The 16,989-nt window shown below is 43.2% G+C and overlaps 1 long non-coding RNA gene across 24 annotated transcripts in view; it reads right to left on the bottom strand.

Moving 5' to 3' along the window:
• Positions 1-13,526, bottom strand: part of LOC125688811 (uncharacterized) — a 457,848-nt gene extending 444,322 nt beyond the window's left edge. For all 24 annotated transcript variants that reach the window (XR_007374887.1, XR_007374890.1, XR_007374889.1 and 21 more), the window contains exon 1: positions 13,344-13,526. This is a non-coding gene — a long non-coding RNA (uncharacterized LOC125688811). The remainder of the gene's footprint in view (positions 1-13,343) is intronic.
• Between the last annotated feature and the right edge of the window lie 3,463 nt (positions 13,527-16,989).

Here is a 16,989-nt window from a genome sequence, read left to right as displayed (position 1 = left end):
AATCTAGAAATAGCTAATGCCCATCTATAAAATTATCTCTTGAGAGAAAAGTTAGGTTATCTAACTCCAAGACCATTTGTATAAATTCACTTATACTAATGAGGAGATGGAGTGTTTTGCACTTGAACTCCATTGTGTTTTTCCTACTGTCTAATTTACACATTCTTCCCTCATCAGCAACAGCTGCCATTGGCCTCAAGGCAGGATGTCATTCAGTGTTATTAGAAGTATTACTTCGAAGCAGGTGTGTGAGGATGGAGTTCATACCTGTTTGGTTGTTAATGTTTACATAAGTAAGCTTCCTATAAATTGCCACAATAAGGAAAAAAAAAAGAGTATATGCAGAAATAAATAAAAAATATGAAGTGTGTGATATTCAAAAGTGGCCTAACTCTGTTGATAATGGTGGAACTCCCATTGACTGCAATGGACTCAGAGTTAGACCAGCACTACACACATCTGAAAAATCACTCCTTACATAAGCATGTCAGTGAAAGCTTATTTTTTAATGACTTCACACCTTATGAAAGGAACACACTGACAGCCCTCTGCATCTTTACGCAGCAGATCCCATCACAGCATACTGCAAGCTTATCTATAAAATTAAGGTACCTCATACCTACTCTTCAGAAGTGAGGAGTCTTTTCTCCATGTCTATTCAATCCGATTACACCAATATTAGCATGAAGCACTGAGCTTTATAATGGAAACCACCTTTCAGGCAGACTGATTACATGGGAACATAACATGGCCTAGAGAGTCAAAGCTTTAAGTTGCTCCCAAGATGGAATAAAATGGATCACCAGATTCTGGAAAAGCATGGAGTGCCTAATCCTAAGCATGAACTGGTTTCTTTAAAGCTTAGAGGGGGAGAAAAAATAAATAAACAAACAAAGCAAACGCTTCTGGCTATAGCATCTGCGATTTCTGCCAACAACAGTTTTAAGGAATGCATTTAGCTTAGGTAGGTTGGAAACAAACAGGAATGACAGCGATCCAGCATTTATCACACAACCTGCTTCACAGAAGCCCCTTCGTGTTTTCAAATGAAGCTGTTTAACCATCCCAGAAAAAGTTACTGGAAAGTATAATAGTGGCAGAACACGTGCACAGTGCATGTGTGTAGGCAGTGGATAGGGGAAATTGGTAGTTGAAGGGACCAAATGACTGAAAGAGGAAAAAGAAATTATGGTACGGCTAATAATGCCTGTTTTACAGTGCATGCTCTTTCACGTACCCTATTTGAAATCTGTTACATGTTATTGTCTATTTTGCTTTTTAATTTTCAGCATGGTCTCCTTCTCTGGTATTCGTGTTGAACTCAGGAGTTCCTTGTTTCAAATTGTAGTGGAAACCTCATTTTGAACAATTTAGTCAGGCAATGAAGGAAAGCTGGAGGTAGTCAGGCAGCAGAAGTTTCTCTTATACCTTGGCATGCTGTTCTGATCATAGCGCTATTACAGTTTGCTGTTCATAGAAATCAAGGAATTTATGAATCATTAAAAGGTGCAGGTGATAGAGAAGTTATTATAATGGCATTCGGAGAAATTACAGGAACTATCAGAAAGAAAAAGAAAAAAAAAGCTACAACGTTAACACCATTGACTGAATATAAATGCAGTTGTGAAATGATGTGGTAGCTGGGGATGTAGATCTGCCAGATTCTCAACTGCCTCCAACCACACACCCAGCATTTGCACATTTCTAACACACAGCTACTTCTGCACAAAGGTGTTCAGGGTGTAAAGAAAACGTGATCAACAGTCGTCATTAAAATACACTGTGGTTACGTAAAGATCTTGGGCTGGAGCTGGTGAAAACAAGAGTTTGTGAATATTAACTGGTTTTATCCTAATTTACTCATTTTCCTATCTTTTGGTCAGAACTTACCAGTGTATTAAAAATATATTAGGGACCAAAACCACTATCACCTAGTTATGTTAGTGATCAATTACTTTTATGCACTGTTCACAAATGAGAACAAGACTTCTAATTTTATTTTATTTCTTCATTCACAAGGCTTCTATAGAACAGCAGCTGGGCCACGTCTCTTTGGGTGTGTGAATACCAAGGATGCAAAACAGAGACATATAAAAATGTAGGGAAATCGTTATTTTGGTTACCTGAATACCTGATTCCTAAAAATCTGACTTTCTGCATTGTCTCCTGAACAAACACTACTCAGCATGCACCATTAGCACCAACAAATATATCTGTTTTTCTTAATAATTGTTTTTGGTGCACGCCTGTAAGACCATCAGGACCAAAACAGAGCTGTTCAACTATTCTGCTATCAGCAAGTTGCTCAGCTGTGTTTTAAAAATAGACATCCTTTGAAGAACAGAAGTAGAACTCAAGATTCAAGAAAAAGAACGGCGTGGTTAAACAGAATTTGTTGTATCTGAAATTCCGCTGACTTTTTTCCCCTCATCTTTCTTACACCTATCATTCTGATCGACTTCAAATTTCTCTGTAACTCAGCAAGGCAGAATCACAGCTATTCTGACCTGTGCTGCGTGAAGTTCTTAGCTACGGCCATGCTCCATCCCTCCTGCTCCTCGTATTAGCCCTTGCATTAGTCCCCTGCTTCATATTTTCCCAACACCCTTTAAAACAAAGATTCTAGGCTCCACACAACAGAAAAACAGATGAACCTAATAACTGCAGCCCAATTGTCCCTTGTCCTCTTTGAACTAGAGAGGTCTGTCAGTTCACTGAAGGGGTGCGGCAGGTCAGGTTTGAAGTCCATTAAACAAACAGCTGTGAGGGCTTGCTTGCACAACACCTTTCCACACTGTCTCTCACTAGTTAGAGCTACAGTAAAACTTCCTTTGCTTTGATGAACACTGAAATTCATCAAATTCATCTCTCGGAATGCATTTAGGATGGAAGGAAAACAGCTCGCTTTACCAAAGTGTATTATTTTTTCTTGATGAATGCATGTGATGAAGTAGGCAACATTTCCTCAGTGCTGTAGTAGCTACACTACTTTTCTTCCAGGGACACAATGGGAAAGTTCTTCAGGTTCTCTGAGTCCCAGTTTTATCCATCTATAATAACATAAGCCTTGTTGACCAACTATGCTGGAAAACTTGGCAACCTCTTCCAGGCCCAGCTATTTCACTATTATATTCACAGATTCTTGCCTTTAAGAGAGAAAAAAGGACCAAAGGGAAAAAAAGAAAGTATTTAAAGGATGGACATTTCTTTCTTGCAGTGTTCCTCAGTTGCAGCTGGTACTATCATATGCAAAAGTGGTCTGTATGGGAAAAACATATTGACTGAATGAAAATCTTAACAGCATATTAACTATAGAAAAGATGGTGTGAGAAAGGAGGTATTCTCTACCTGTGAGGAATCATTTAGGTGCTGACAAACCATAGCAGTGGCAAACTGTAGTTTTACTCTTCCTGCTAATAATGAGGATAGAGGAAATTATACATACAGGTTTTCACAATGCTTTGTCACAGAAATATTTATCATTATAAGAGGCAATAGATGAAAGAGCTATAATGCCACCTCTTACTGTAGTTAACACTACAGGGAAGAAATCTGTCTCTGTCCTCAAAATCTATTATAATAACAAAAGCAATAAAAGAAAGCTAACAAGTGAATAACTATTTTTGACAAATTTGGCATCATATAGGTAATCACCTGCTTTTCCATCACAAATGAGGACCACCACAAACCAGTAAGAGTTTATTTTTGCATAGCACAACACGTTTTTAATGCAAAAGCTCTCTGCAGAATATGGGGAAGGTGGTGTGGGATCCCCCACCAAAGCCACTAACACCTCCAGACTCTGTGCAGCAGCAGAAGCCTGTCCTGTGTATACTGCATCCTACAAAACATCGCTGGGAACTCAGTGCAAAAAGTTGCAGAAGTTTGAGATTTCAGTCTGGGTAATTTTTTCCAATGTTTGACCAGCCTCACTGAGATATTCTTCCTCAGACCCTATCAGAACCTCCTCTGCTGCAGTTTGTGTCCTCCTCCTTTCACTGTGCACTTCAGGAGAAAGTTTGGCTCCGTCTTCTCAAAAAGACAAATACTCTCTCATTACATACATGAAGACAGCAATAAAATCTCCCCTTAGCCTCAAATCTAATTTTTCAAAGCTATTCCAAAATACCACGTGAGACAAATTACTCTGCACTAAATGTATCTACCTATGAAGGGGAAAGTGTTGCATCAATCCTACTGGGATTTTAACTTTCTTCCTGGCAACAATGCTGATAGAATTAGTCATTGATAACTGATGAATTTAAAATTACTTCTGGCAATTAACAAAATCACAGGTACAAAGTACTACTTATTGGCAAACATAACGCGTTGGAATTTTCTTACCTTCCTCATGTAACATTCCCTGTGCTGCCTCCCTCGTGGGATTTCTCACAATAAAATAAGCTGGTTTCTGCCCACACAGCATATGATAATAAAGCTTTCCCTTAATATAGCTTACATGGTGCAACACATGCTGTCTATTTGGGTAAACTTACACTGTGTGGTTCCGGATGTATTCCACCTGACATCAGAATTATTAAAGAAATGCCACAGTAACATGAACACACAGCCCATATTTTGCAGTATGTAACAGAAATGCTGGCAGGTAACACGCCTGCCTGGCAAGGATGGATGTCATACAAATAAAAAAGGTTGGGAGAAGTGAAGAATCTCGACATTCACCTGGTGAAAAGCTGGAGATCCTCATAACCTTCAAAGAATGCACGTAACTCCCAGGATTAGGATGCACATATAAAAGATGACAACTGTGGCATGCCAACACAACTGTAAAGCTCACAAATGCTACAAAACCAGCAAATGTTTACATATGTGCTTTCAAAGGAAACACGGAGTAGAATGACCTCGACAGTTTCACATCTGTATGAAGAGGACAGGTTCTTCTCACTGTGCTGAGTGCCACAGGGCTGTCCAACAAGAAACACACGCCTTCTGTTTTTACTTTTCAGGGCAAAGGTTTGCTGTGGAGAATGTGAACAAGAATGCAGATGCTTTAAAAATGGTTACAACGCAATCCAAAGCTTTTGTATTTGGCTCTCTAATCCTTTGCAACCCTTGTTTTCATTTGCTGGATTCAAATACCAAACAGGCAGGTAATGAGGTTCCTGCTATCTAGGCTTGCTAGAATTTCTTCTACCCTCTTTGGGCTTTTAACAAAGGATTGATATTGACTTTCCCTTTGACCTTCGAAGCTCCAGGTCACTTAACCAAATGTCCAAATGTATGCACTAGTGTCAGTAACAGCATCTGGGAAGATCCATAGCAAAAAAATAGCAGAACTATTTTTTTGCTGAGTATTTTCTTCCCCTGTGCATGTCAATTCCAACTCCTTTATCTCTCAGTAGATCCCCTTTTCTTTTTATCAGATTTGGTGCTATACGGTCCATTGCCAAAACCTTCAGCTCTTCAAATGTAACCAGCAGACATGGCACAGCTGGACTGTAAACCACAGTTAAAATGTGCTTGCATATTTCATTACATTTTAGCCATTATCTGTAAGTGGGGCTCCCAACAATTCAAATTCTCTTAACTCAAATGTTTTAATGAAACTAACAGTGAGGATCAAAGGTCCCTTTCATACTCTCTTTCATTGCTAAATGCACGAGGTCTGACTGAGCTAAATGTCAGATTCTGACTTGCTTGATTTAGCCTTGCTATTTAGTAGTAATTATGGACAGAAGTCTCATTTAGGCGTATTGATCCAGTCTTTAACATGAGGAATAAATTCAGCGGCTGAGCTATGGAAAACACTGGAGGAATTCTCAATCCGTGAATCTTTACAAGGAACAAAGGAGCAGCAACGCATTTGCTACAGTACTGATTCCAGCACATACATCCACAGTTGATTGTGCTGAAAAATCTATTCCTTGGGGAGAAGGCATGCCATGAACAACACACACCTGTGGCCCACCAAAAAGCCACAGACTGGGTGAGTTCCAATCCCGCCTTCGCAGAAGACAGTATCCCAATTCAGGAAAGCATTTAATCATATGTTTCAGTCCATCAGAATTCACGAGAGGCCTTAAGTATGTGCTTATTTTTAAAAAGATGCTTAAGTGCCATTGATTTCAAGTACGGGCTTAAGTGCTGTCCTCAGTATAAATGGTTTCTCAAACCCGGGTTGATGGGAGTTTTATCACCGGCTTTAGTGGGAGCAGAACAGGAACTGAAGAATTTTAGTTATCCCAAATGCTTATCCTGATTGAGCGTCTACACAATAAGGAAAGAATAATCACATCATGTTGCATACTTATGTATCAGCTACCTAAGGAAAGAAATTCTGAAATTAATAACCAATCCTAAGCTTCTCGTGCTAAGCAAAAGACATTTATCACTGCACAACTAAGAACTTCTGTCTCCCTATCACCCTAAAGTTTTACCTTCCTAGAGATTTTCTTATCTCGGAGGTTTGTGGATTTTTTTTAAGATGAATAATACAATGTCCTAGTTAAATATACTTTTTTTTTTTTTCTTTTAAGTTATTAAAAAAAAAAAAAATCCATAATATAATTCTTTGAGAGTAACCATAATAGACAGTAACAGCTGCTATGGTCTATTGTGCAAATAAGTAATTACAGAACTTACAGACTATCATGTAAATATGTAATTATGGACTTTTTAAAATGTGCATTATTTCCTCGATAGTCTATCGTTTAAATATGTAATTATGGACTTTAAAACATGTATTATTTACTCAGACTGCAGCAGCTCCTTGGGACAGAGCCGTTCTGGCCTATTGGGTAAACATGTAATTATGAGAATTTTAAAAATATGTATTATTTATTTGCGACTGCTGCTGTCAGTTCATCATGACAGCCATTTTGAAGTGCATACTCAAAATACTCAATATTCTGTGGAGTTTTCTCAGGTCGTGTGAAGTTCCGCTCCGTGTGGTTGTGGTGGCATGCAGCGAAGCCTTTGCCTCAGGAGGTATCTTATCACAGGCTCACCCAGTGAAAACCAAGCAAGGGACTCCACAAACAGTTCCATTAACTGGGCTTTTCCACCAAGACTCAAATGCAGTCAAAAGAAAACCCTCCTGTCACTTCTTTCACAGTGTTAATAAAGAAGAGTATACCCACTGGGGTTAGGAGTTGCTATCTGACAGAATATTCCTCAGAGACCTTTCAGCAAAGCAGTAAACCAGGTGCAATTGCAATCAGCAGCAGGGCTTATTTCCTAATGGTCTCTCAGCTCAAAGACCAAGGACCATTTAGCAGATAGCAAAGGGAAACAAGGGATGATCTGCAAAGCAAAAATGGTCCAACATCCACATCGCTTAACTTTCAGATGGTTTACTTCAATCTATTTCTAAAATGGTCCCACAAGGTGTGCTGCAAGATAATACACTCTGGTGTAGCTCATTGCAAGAGGAATCCATTTCAGGCATTATGAGACCACTCCACGATGAGAATCAAAGCACCAAACGTGTGCATGATCCCTTCCAAACATCACTCTTGATCTGAAATAAAACTACGATAGAGGTAGGAAAATAATTGTGAAGGGAGTTTCACTCACCCAAGATGAAACTTCAAGTCATGAAAGAAAAGATAACCATAATTACAATTGAATATTTATATTTCTGAACTACCCACAGGCCCCAGTCAGAGATAAACACGAGGTGCTTTGCAAACGTACACGAATATCCAAACCTCATAGATTTTAAAATTTAAGAAATATTACCCAATATATTACACCTTATAGATTGCTTTTTGGAAGCAAAACGAATGTGTTCTTAGGCCAAAATGTATGCAGAGTCTAGAATATGCTGTGTCTGCATCTGTATGTCCATAAATCTAACATTTAGGAATGGTTTTTCTAATAGAACCTCACTGAAAGCCAAACCAGAATAATTTCTTGCAAATATATGAGACAGTTACTTAGTGTGCCACACTTCACACAATCCCACCCTTTCATTGGATACAGGAGTGTTATTGTAATTTACCCTCAAAATAAGGATAGCTTGTATACTTCAAGATCTTATTTCAGTTCCACTGTACAAGAAAACAACTTTACCTGAGTAGACAGCCTCAAAGAGGTCAACTTCCCTATATTTATTGGTGTATATATATTATATACGCAAACATACATGATTTCCTACATTAAAAAGTCATTTTTTTTAAAGCAAAAAAAAAAACAAACAACAAAACAAACAAACAAAAAACCCCTGTTTCATTCAGCAAGAGAAAAAAAGCAGATAAGAAAATGTATAGGAAAGAAGACCCGTGACTTAAACAAGTGACAAAACATAGGGCCCATGAAAATGAGAAACAGCACACCTGGAACACAGAGGCTTTGAAGCCTCCAGCACAAAGAGGATTTGCAGCTCTCTGAGATGAGTTCCACTGCTTATGATGGATTTTACCTAACAGTGACCCCTCTTTAATAAAAGTAGTTGGAATTTTTTTGTTTCGAGCCATGCTTCTTCACCAGCCAGGTAAAGTGGTGGGTTGTAGGAACTTGTAGGAAGAGCTGTAGTCTTGGAACCCAACTATGGGATTTCCTTCTAGAACCCAAGACTCTGCTGCACTCCTTCCTGTTGTAGGCGATGCAACACCTTCCCCTTTGGAGCTGTGCATTTGGAGCTCAGCCTGCATTTGCAAGGTCATGCTGGATACTACTCGTCACACTGTGTTGCTTATGCGTGAAATGCCCATTTTGTGCAAAGCTCACAAATATATATTCATGTCATAGCATCTTAATGTCCAGGGATAGTTTGAGCTGGGCCAAAGTGAGGGCGGCTGCCATCCATGCTCTGCATCGTTGTGACAAAACAAGGCAAAGCACAAAGTTATCAGTGACAGACTGGAAATCTTATGGGCAGGTTTACAAAGCTGCAGTGCTGGAACCAGGCGGCTGGTGAAATAAGAACCTCGCCTTCTGCGCCTGCAATTAGTTGTGGGTGAAGTAGACATGGCAGAAATGGAAGCGGTGTCCATTTTGTAACAGTAATTATGATTGTGAAGCCATTTTCAAGGTGGGATTATGGGCACTAAACCGCTGGGACTGACTGTGCTGCCCATGCGTTAAATCCTCATTTTGTGCAGACTTAATGAAAAAGATAGCTTCTTGTAATATGTTCTGTTTTGTCAGTTGCTCCTCCACAGCAGCACAGGGATGCTTTCTTTGTGCTTAATACACGCAGCGATAATTTTTCCACATGCTCTTTCTGTAAACGTTCCACCACAAAACATTCTGTTAAACTGGAATTAAGGTTGTAAATATGCATTAAGAAGTTTGAGCAAATTCTATACTAATTGACTGTCCCAAGTACTGACATCGATGGGGAAAAAGCTATTGAAGAGCATTACAGGCTGGATTCTCACCCCCAGAAATGCTACTCCATCTCCGCGTGACTGAGAATCAAATCCTGTGCTGAACTTGGTAACAAACACCTGCTGGAGGTATCAGGGGCGCAAGATCAATCTCACACTTTACAGACATCAAGGACAGGACTGCAGAAGCCCCCCAGTGGCTTAATTTGGCTCTCATTGAGTAAATGACACTTTTACCACTGGCTTTAACGGCAGCTGGCCTTATAAAACAATCAGCACTTTTGGAAATCCTATCCTTTGTAATTCAAATTCAAGAAAACAGTGTAGGTTTTTGTTCCCTTAGCTAACCTCTCTGTAAAATCTCATCAGCCTCTCACCCACGCTTACATCATGGGATGAACCACGGATCAAACCGATACCAAGTTTACTTTCTGCTCCAGCCACAGAAAACACATGCTATTGGCAAAACCACTGCTAATTCCTTGAGGAATTGAAGTCGGTATCACTTTTCCCCTTGCCCTTGACAGATCTGACCATTTTTGTGGCTGAAATTAAAACATTTGTTTCCCCTCACCTTCAGATTATACTTTATTGTTAACGTATTAGGGGAGAGAACAGTATCACAAGCTAAGCATATCAAGCAATAATTAACAGAAAATTAAACAACAGCAATTAATAAAGATACCTTCAAGTAGTCTCCAAATGATAATACAACAACTCACAGCGGTGCCATGAAGCTTGGTTTACTTCTACCTGTAATTTACTTTGAGATCTTAGCATAAAAGGAGCTTAGAATTGAAAAACATCATTATTAGCATAAAAATGAGGTATGTTCTATTTATTTTGTGTAATAATTTAGCAGAAGATCGTATTACACAACTTTATACTGTACGCACAAGGTCACACAGGATATGACTTGTCACACTGCGTTGCCTATGCATGAAATCCTCATTTTGTGCAGAGCTCCAAAATATATATTCATGTCAGAATATCTTACTGTCCAGCAATAGCCTGAGAGTTTCATTCTATTACATACAGGGGAAACAAATTCAGCGTCATTTGAGAGTTCTCCTCTTCTCTCAATACCCGAATGAACCCTCATTAATCAAGAACTGCAGATAGTCACCAAAAGGGAACCAGCCCTGCTACTGCTCTCTGCAGTCTGAGATCAAATTATATCCATTCTCTTAGCATTTTTCAAACATATCTGTGCAACTGTCCCAATCAAGCAGCCAAAATCTGCCATCAATTTCATACGATTAGTTAGCAGGGAAGAGAATAGCTTTATTAAATGCAGCAAAAGGAAAAAAAAAAAAACCAAAACAAAACAGAATTGTTTCTAAGGATGGAATGTCAGTGGCTGCACCAGCGCTGCTTCAACTGCACAGCTCACAGCTCTGGAGACAGCACGGCCTCCTCCAGCCTTCCCAGCAGCACACACTGGGACCTCCAGCACTGCTCACACCTGCTCTACTGATGCTGGTGGATGGACAAGCAGGGCCTCCTACCTAACCTTTTCTCTTCCAAATACACCCATGCTGTAGAAAACAAGAAAATTCCTCAAATATTACTTCTTGGAGAATTCTTTTATTTTTTTTTTTAACCAGATCTGAAATTATTGTTTAAGCCATTCCTAGCGGGGCAGCTTGCTCAACAAAATCCTTAAATCTAGGATGTGTCAGTTTGCATTAAGAAAAGAAATATTACTGCGGTCTTCAATAAAACAGCAGAAAGCAGGAACAGTTTAGAGATCAGAGCACATAAGCAGTGTAGCCTCCAGACCAGAACAGCAGGTTTGACATGAGATTCAGGTAAATAGCCAGAACAGAACAGCAATTAACAGTTAACAGGCCACTTAAATTAAGAGCTTTCCTTGAGAAAACAGCCTCAGACCTTCAGAGACTCCAGGAACTGACAGTTCAAGCAGGAAGCAAAATGGCAAAAAATCGAAGCGTATGGGGAATTTCCTCAGCAGGCCTTTTATCCACAGAATGTACAAACCCAGAAGTGCCCGGCCTAAATGCGGATGGAGGGCAATGGGAATGCAGGCAGGAGGCTCTGCAGACAGAAGGATCTCGTGCTGCAGCTCTCATATTTTGGGCAGCTGACATCCCCTGTGTGCACTGCGTGTTCCCACAGTCCCAACAAAGGGCTCAGCCAGAGAAGCAAAGCCGTGGCCCACGTGCAGGCAAACCCAGCAGAGGCACCAGTGTGAACCTCAGACTTCTGCTTCCCTCATTTCAGTGCACCGCTGCCACGCTGACATGCACACTGACTTCTCAACAGCACAGCAATGAACCACCACAAGCCCCACTGCCTTGAGAAACAGCTTGGGAGAGTATGAAGAGTGGACATCTCAACCCTCCCAAGTCTCAACCTGCCTTTTTCTCTTCCAGAGCCTTGTAATGCAATAAGGAGGCATTTCTCTTTCATTTAACGATTTTGACTTCCCAAACTTTTAGGATGAGCAGTTCAACAAAAAATAAAGACATAACTTGCATACCTCTCCAAATACAGACCTCCATCTTGCATAGTTCAAAGCACTCTTTGAACTGGGGACATGCAGGAGCACAACCATTGGAAATAAAAGTAGATCCAGCACAGAGAACACCAGGAACCAGCCAACTGCTCTCCCCAGCCCTTAGATCCTACTGCCAAAGCAGTCGTTTTGCTGCCCTTGTGCCCCCAGCAGAACAACCTGCAAAGCCCTGCAAGATGTGTGCACAGTGCTGTTATCACAGCACCCCTGCATCGCTGCTCCCCAGCATCCTGCTGCAAGGATACATGCAGCACAGTCAGACATGCAGCCTAGGATTAGTGCAGCAGTGAGGAGGGGGGGAGGGGGGGACTGCCGTTAGCCAGATCCAGGAGGGCTGAGGTGTCAAAGTATTTTTACAGCTTTCTGGTGCTGAGATGTGCCGGGGCCAGGGGACTTTTTGATGGACACGTGGGAGCAACACATACAGACTGTTTGAAAGGGTCATCTCTGTATTTCACAGCAGCAGCCCGTGGGGGCCCAGAGTCAGGGAGCAGCCTGTTGGCAGGGGAGGGACCCAGGCCCTTCTGGCTGTTCCAGAGGGCCCACCAGAAGAGGGATTCAGAAGAACACAAGATCAGCAAAGCCCCTCCCCTCATTACAGGGGAGCTGGGGGCAAGGACTTTCAGAGCTGGGTGTTCTGGGGCAAGGAAAATTGCGGTATGGCTGTTTGAGAGTCAGGAGGTTTGGAAGTAAGGGCATCTGGGAATGAGGGAGCCTGGAGATGGAAGCGCTTAGGGCCAAGGACGTTTGTGAGCAAGGGCTTCTGGACGCATGGCACAGCACCTTGGCTCAAGGCTGAGGTCCTTTGGTGGTGAGCGCATACAGGGCTAAGAGAGAGTAAGCGCATGTCACGGTGTGAGCGTTTGGAGGGCAAAGCCACCTGAAGGCGAGGGCACTAGCTGGCCACGGCATGGAGGTGTGATGGCGATTCGGACGAGGATCTCAGCACGCAGCCAGCTCCCACCCACCCACCTCTCTACTCCCACACGCCCTCTGCGACGCGGCGCTCGGACAGCGGGAGCAGAAGCCGCATCCAGCCTTCACCCCCCCCCATCCCCCCCTCTTCCCCATCCCCCGCGACGCCGGGCCCCTCACTCCCCAAATCCGCCCCCCCGGGGCTGCGGCAGATCCCCCACCCCCGCGCGCGGCCGCGCCGAGCCCCGTCCCCGCGCCCCGTGGGCGCCGCGGCGGCGGACAGGCGGGGGGTGCGGGGGGGGGGCGGCCACGGGGGCGGAGCCGGCAGCGAGCGCCGGGCGCCGTGACCCCGGGGCGGAGGGAGGCGGCACGGCGGCCGCGGGGCCGGGGGGGCGCGGCGAGCCCGGGGGTAGCGCGGCGGCGGGCGAGCCCCGTTCCCTCCCGACACACGCATATATATACACACACATATATACACGCATACACACACACACGCGGCACCGCACCGGGCGGGGGGAGCCGCCTCGGCCCCCGCCCCGCCGCCCACCCGGGGAGGGCCGGGGCGCGGGTCCGGCCGCCGCGAGCTCCGCACTTACCCGGGCCGCGGCGAGGTGTCGGCGGGCGGGCTCCGGCACGCCGCTACTGCGGGGGGCCGGGAGGGCCGGGTGTGTTTGGGGGGGGGGGTCCGTAATCCGACAGGCTTTGGGCAGCCAAATGTAAACACTCCGCCATGATTTCTTTGTTTAGATAATTGAACCTGCCTCCCTCTCCCTCGCCGACTCTCGCTCGCTTTTATTTATTTATTTCCTCCCCCCCCCCCCCCCCCCTCCCGTCAGCATCATCATCGTCGTTATGGCTTGTGTGGGGTGTTTTGTTTTGCTTTTTTTTTTTTTTTTTTTTTTTTTTTTTTGGTTAAGGGGTTGTTATTTAGTCGCTGGATGCGACAATAGCCGGATATCCATATATCCGCGGATATAAACATTTTATATCTGAGCTCATTCACGGGGGCAGACGGGAGGCGTTACGCACTGCGGGCAACCCCCAGCCCGGCTCTTCGTCTGGTGGCCGGGGCTCGGCGGGCCGGACCGACCTTAGCGTGGCGGGGCAGGGCCGGGGGACACAGACGGGCAGCGCCCGGACGGTTGGGAGCAGGCAGCGTGCTGCAGGGATGCCATGGAAACTTCCAGATCCCAGCTTCTGCATTTCTGCTCAACTCGGCTCAAGCTGGCCGAGTTCCTTCTTGTTTTTTGTTTTTTTTTGTTTTGTTTTGTTTTTTGGTTGGTTTTTTTTTTTTTTTTTTGCTATTAAAAAAATGTTTTGGAAGTGTCCGCACAACTTTAAAAAATGTCTTTCTCTTTGTTCCTACCTTAGCATCAAGTTTCTCCATTTGGAAATGTAAGAATGTTTCCAGTTTCAGTACTGCTTGACTTCCTAGGGCCTCTTGAGGAGCTCCCAGTGCCCCTTTCCTATAGGCAGGGGGTGCTTCCCAGCTGGAAGTGACCTGGCAGAAGGCAGGAGCCAAGCTGTGCCCTGCACTGCCCGCAGCGTTCATCCTCAGGGCTGCAGGCATTGTGCTGCTCACACAGGGGCCCTGTCGAAGGCTCCAGAAATTCTCCCTGGAGCTTATTTTTCTACTCTCAGTATTAAGAGCGCCATCTCCCTCTCTCTCCTAACTACTTACTTAACCACCTTTCATTTCTAGGTGGTCTTCAGATGCTGGAAAACGCACAGCGTTTCAAGAGTTATCTTTACTGCTGATGTGTAGAAAGAGCAGGAGCATGAGGACAATTTAAAAAATCATTGTCCAGAAAAATAAGCGTTATGCAGTGAAGATACAGTGCTTGGTGACAGCATGCCAGTCATCAAACAAGTTCCCAATACGTTTTGCCCTGAGCCTGTTACAGTTGTAATGATTGCCATGCCCATAGCCAACTGCCTCTGAAACAAAGCCAACAACGGGTGCATTGCTGTACCCTAACTGTTGTGTCTGCCTTTTGCACAGGTTCTTACTCTGCAAAGGGATCACCACTTGCAACCCCCAAACCTCCACTAAGTCTCACTAATCCCTTGTAAAGCCATTGTTAGTTCTTGGGATAAGGATGTCTATATACAGTGAGCACAGAGAACAATAAGGAGAAAGAAGTATACATATAAATTGTACTGACACAAATTCTCCCGGCTGGTAAGAATGCAGGATTGCATGACGATTTACCATTTTGGAACCACGTGGTTGGTTGTGAACAAGTTCCCAGTAAGATCCTGGGGGGTGACTGGGTGATCCCCTGCAGTCAGTTGCAGCATCAGGGTTGCCTTGTGGCCTTGCAGCTTCTCCCAACAGCCTGGCAGCTCTCAGGCTGGCAGTTTGACACCCCTTTGCATTCCATTCACTAAACCAAACTCCATCGCATTGTTTTTCAGTGACCTGACTGCTTTTTCTTCTTCCTTGAAGCATCCTTTTGAGAGCAGTTCCCCATTGCTGTCTCCCCTCTTCCCTCTCAGAGGTTACACGATTTACTTACAGTTCTATTTTTCTCTGCCAGAACTTCATTGCAGTCTCCCCTTTGTGGAATCCATACTTGTGACCATTTAAATTCCTTTCAGGCTGGAACTTGGCATAAAAGTTTGCAGCTTCTCAGCCAGATTTGATTTACTATATTTAATTTATACTCAGCTCTTAGACCTTTTTTTTTTTTTTTTTTTTTTTTAGATGAGAGCGAAGATAGAAATAATTTTGTTGTGGATCCAAATGGTGGCATCGTGCTGTACTGACTTCATATCTTGTCTTCATTCCACTAGCTTTTCACAAGGACGTGCTTTTGAGACATGACTTTAGAAAGGTGTTGCTTTACAATCTTTTTAAAAATGAGTTATTTCAGCATAAAACTATGTAAAAATTATGCATTGTGGATGCACAATGGTATTTTTATTGCATTCTTAGATACGGCTCACTGAACAGTAAAACCAATTTTCATGTGATCTTAAAGAGGGCAGAAGTCTTTGTCACGCTTTGAAAAATAACTTTTGCACAAATTTGTTTATTGGAGTTATTAATTTCTGTGAATATTCAGGCAGTGCTCTGTTGGCCTTAGCAGCGACAAAGAAAGAATGACAAGCAGATTTTATTAAACTAGATTACACTGGATAGCTTACATTTCCTTTCTCTGTTCATCAATTTGAAAAAAAAAAAAAGAAAAGAAAATGCAGTACTTCATCTGATACCAATTCTGAGTCCAGCTGAGGAATGGCTCAAGGATATCTTTCTACCACATCAAACTTCAGGATTTTTACTACTCTGCTTTTTTACTGCAGTGCCCAGCACAGCGAACTGTGACAGAGATACTGGTAATATTAAATCGACACGGAATCATGGAATGGCCTGGGTTGCAAAGGAGCACAGTGCTCATCCAGTTCCAGCCCCCTGCTGTGTGCAGGTCGCCAACCAGCAGCCCAGGCTGCCCAGAGCCACATCCAGCCTGGCCTTGAATGCCTGCAGGGATGGGGCATCCACAGCCTCCTTGGGCAACCTGTTCCAGAGAAACTAAGATAATATTCTTTATTGCAGCATATGCACATACAATAAGGTGACTCCTGTGGTAGATTCTGTCATCTTTGAACAGCTGCTAGTTGAAGATGATGTGTCATCTTTTGGATTGGACGTAGTTTTCCAATCTTTTGCTTCTACACAATGATCCACCTGGAAAGGCAGGGAAAATCATACTTAGAGGATCTTAAATAGGGTGCTACTTGTTGGCTTGGATGATTTAAGACAGATCAGCTGTGATAGAAGGTTCCCAGGGGAAGATGTGCAAAGACCTATAGTGGTGGGGTTGTATTTGAGTAGCTGTGTCACCTCGTGCATCCACTAAGGCACTGTGGAAGCATGTGCTGTTTGGCAGCCAAGGTTTGAAAGAGTATTGCCATTTTTTAAAACTACAGAAAGATGCACAAATAAAGGAAATATCCACATTTTCCTCAGTTCTTCTCATTGGAGAACTGAGAATCTGTTTATGCTGAGGTAACTGGCTCCTTTGCAAGGCTGTTTTCTCTACTAGCTTACTTTCTCTGAGATTCCATTTGAAATGTGTGTGTAAAAAAGCACAGTGATGGGTAGACAGGGAGCATTTTAATCAGTGCAATACGACAATGTATCCCCTAGCCATAAAATAGTTGCAATGTGATACCTAAGTAATAAGCTGCACTGCTGTGCAAGAGAGTAAAAATAAAAGACCTTAAAAACAGCAA

This window comes from Lagopus muta, chromosome 2, assembly GCF_023343835.1.
Source record: "Lagopus muta isolate bLagMut1 chromosome 2, bLagMut1 primary, whole genome shotgun sequence".
Lineage (NCBI taxonomy): Eukaryota > Metazoa > Chordata > Aves > Galliformes > Phasianidae > Lagopus > Lagopus muta.
This window is presented reverse-complemented; position numbering and strand designations above follow the sequence as displayed.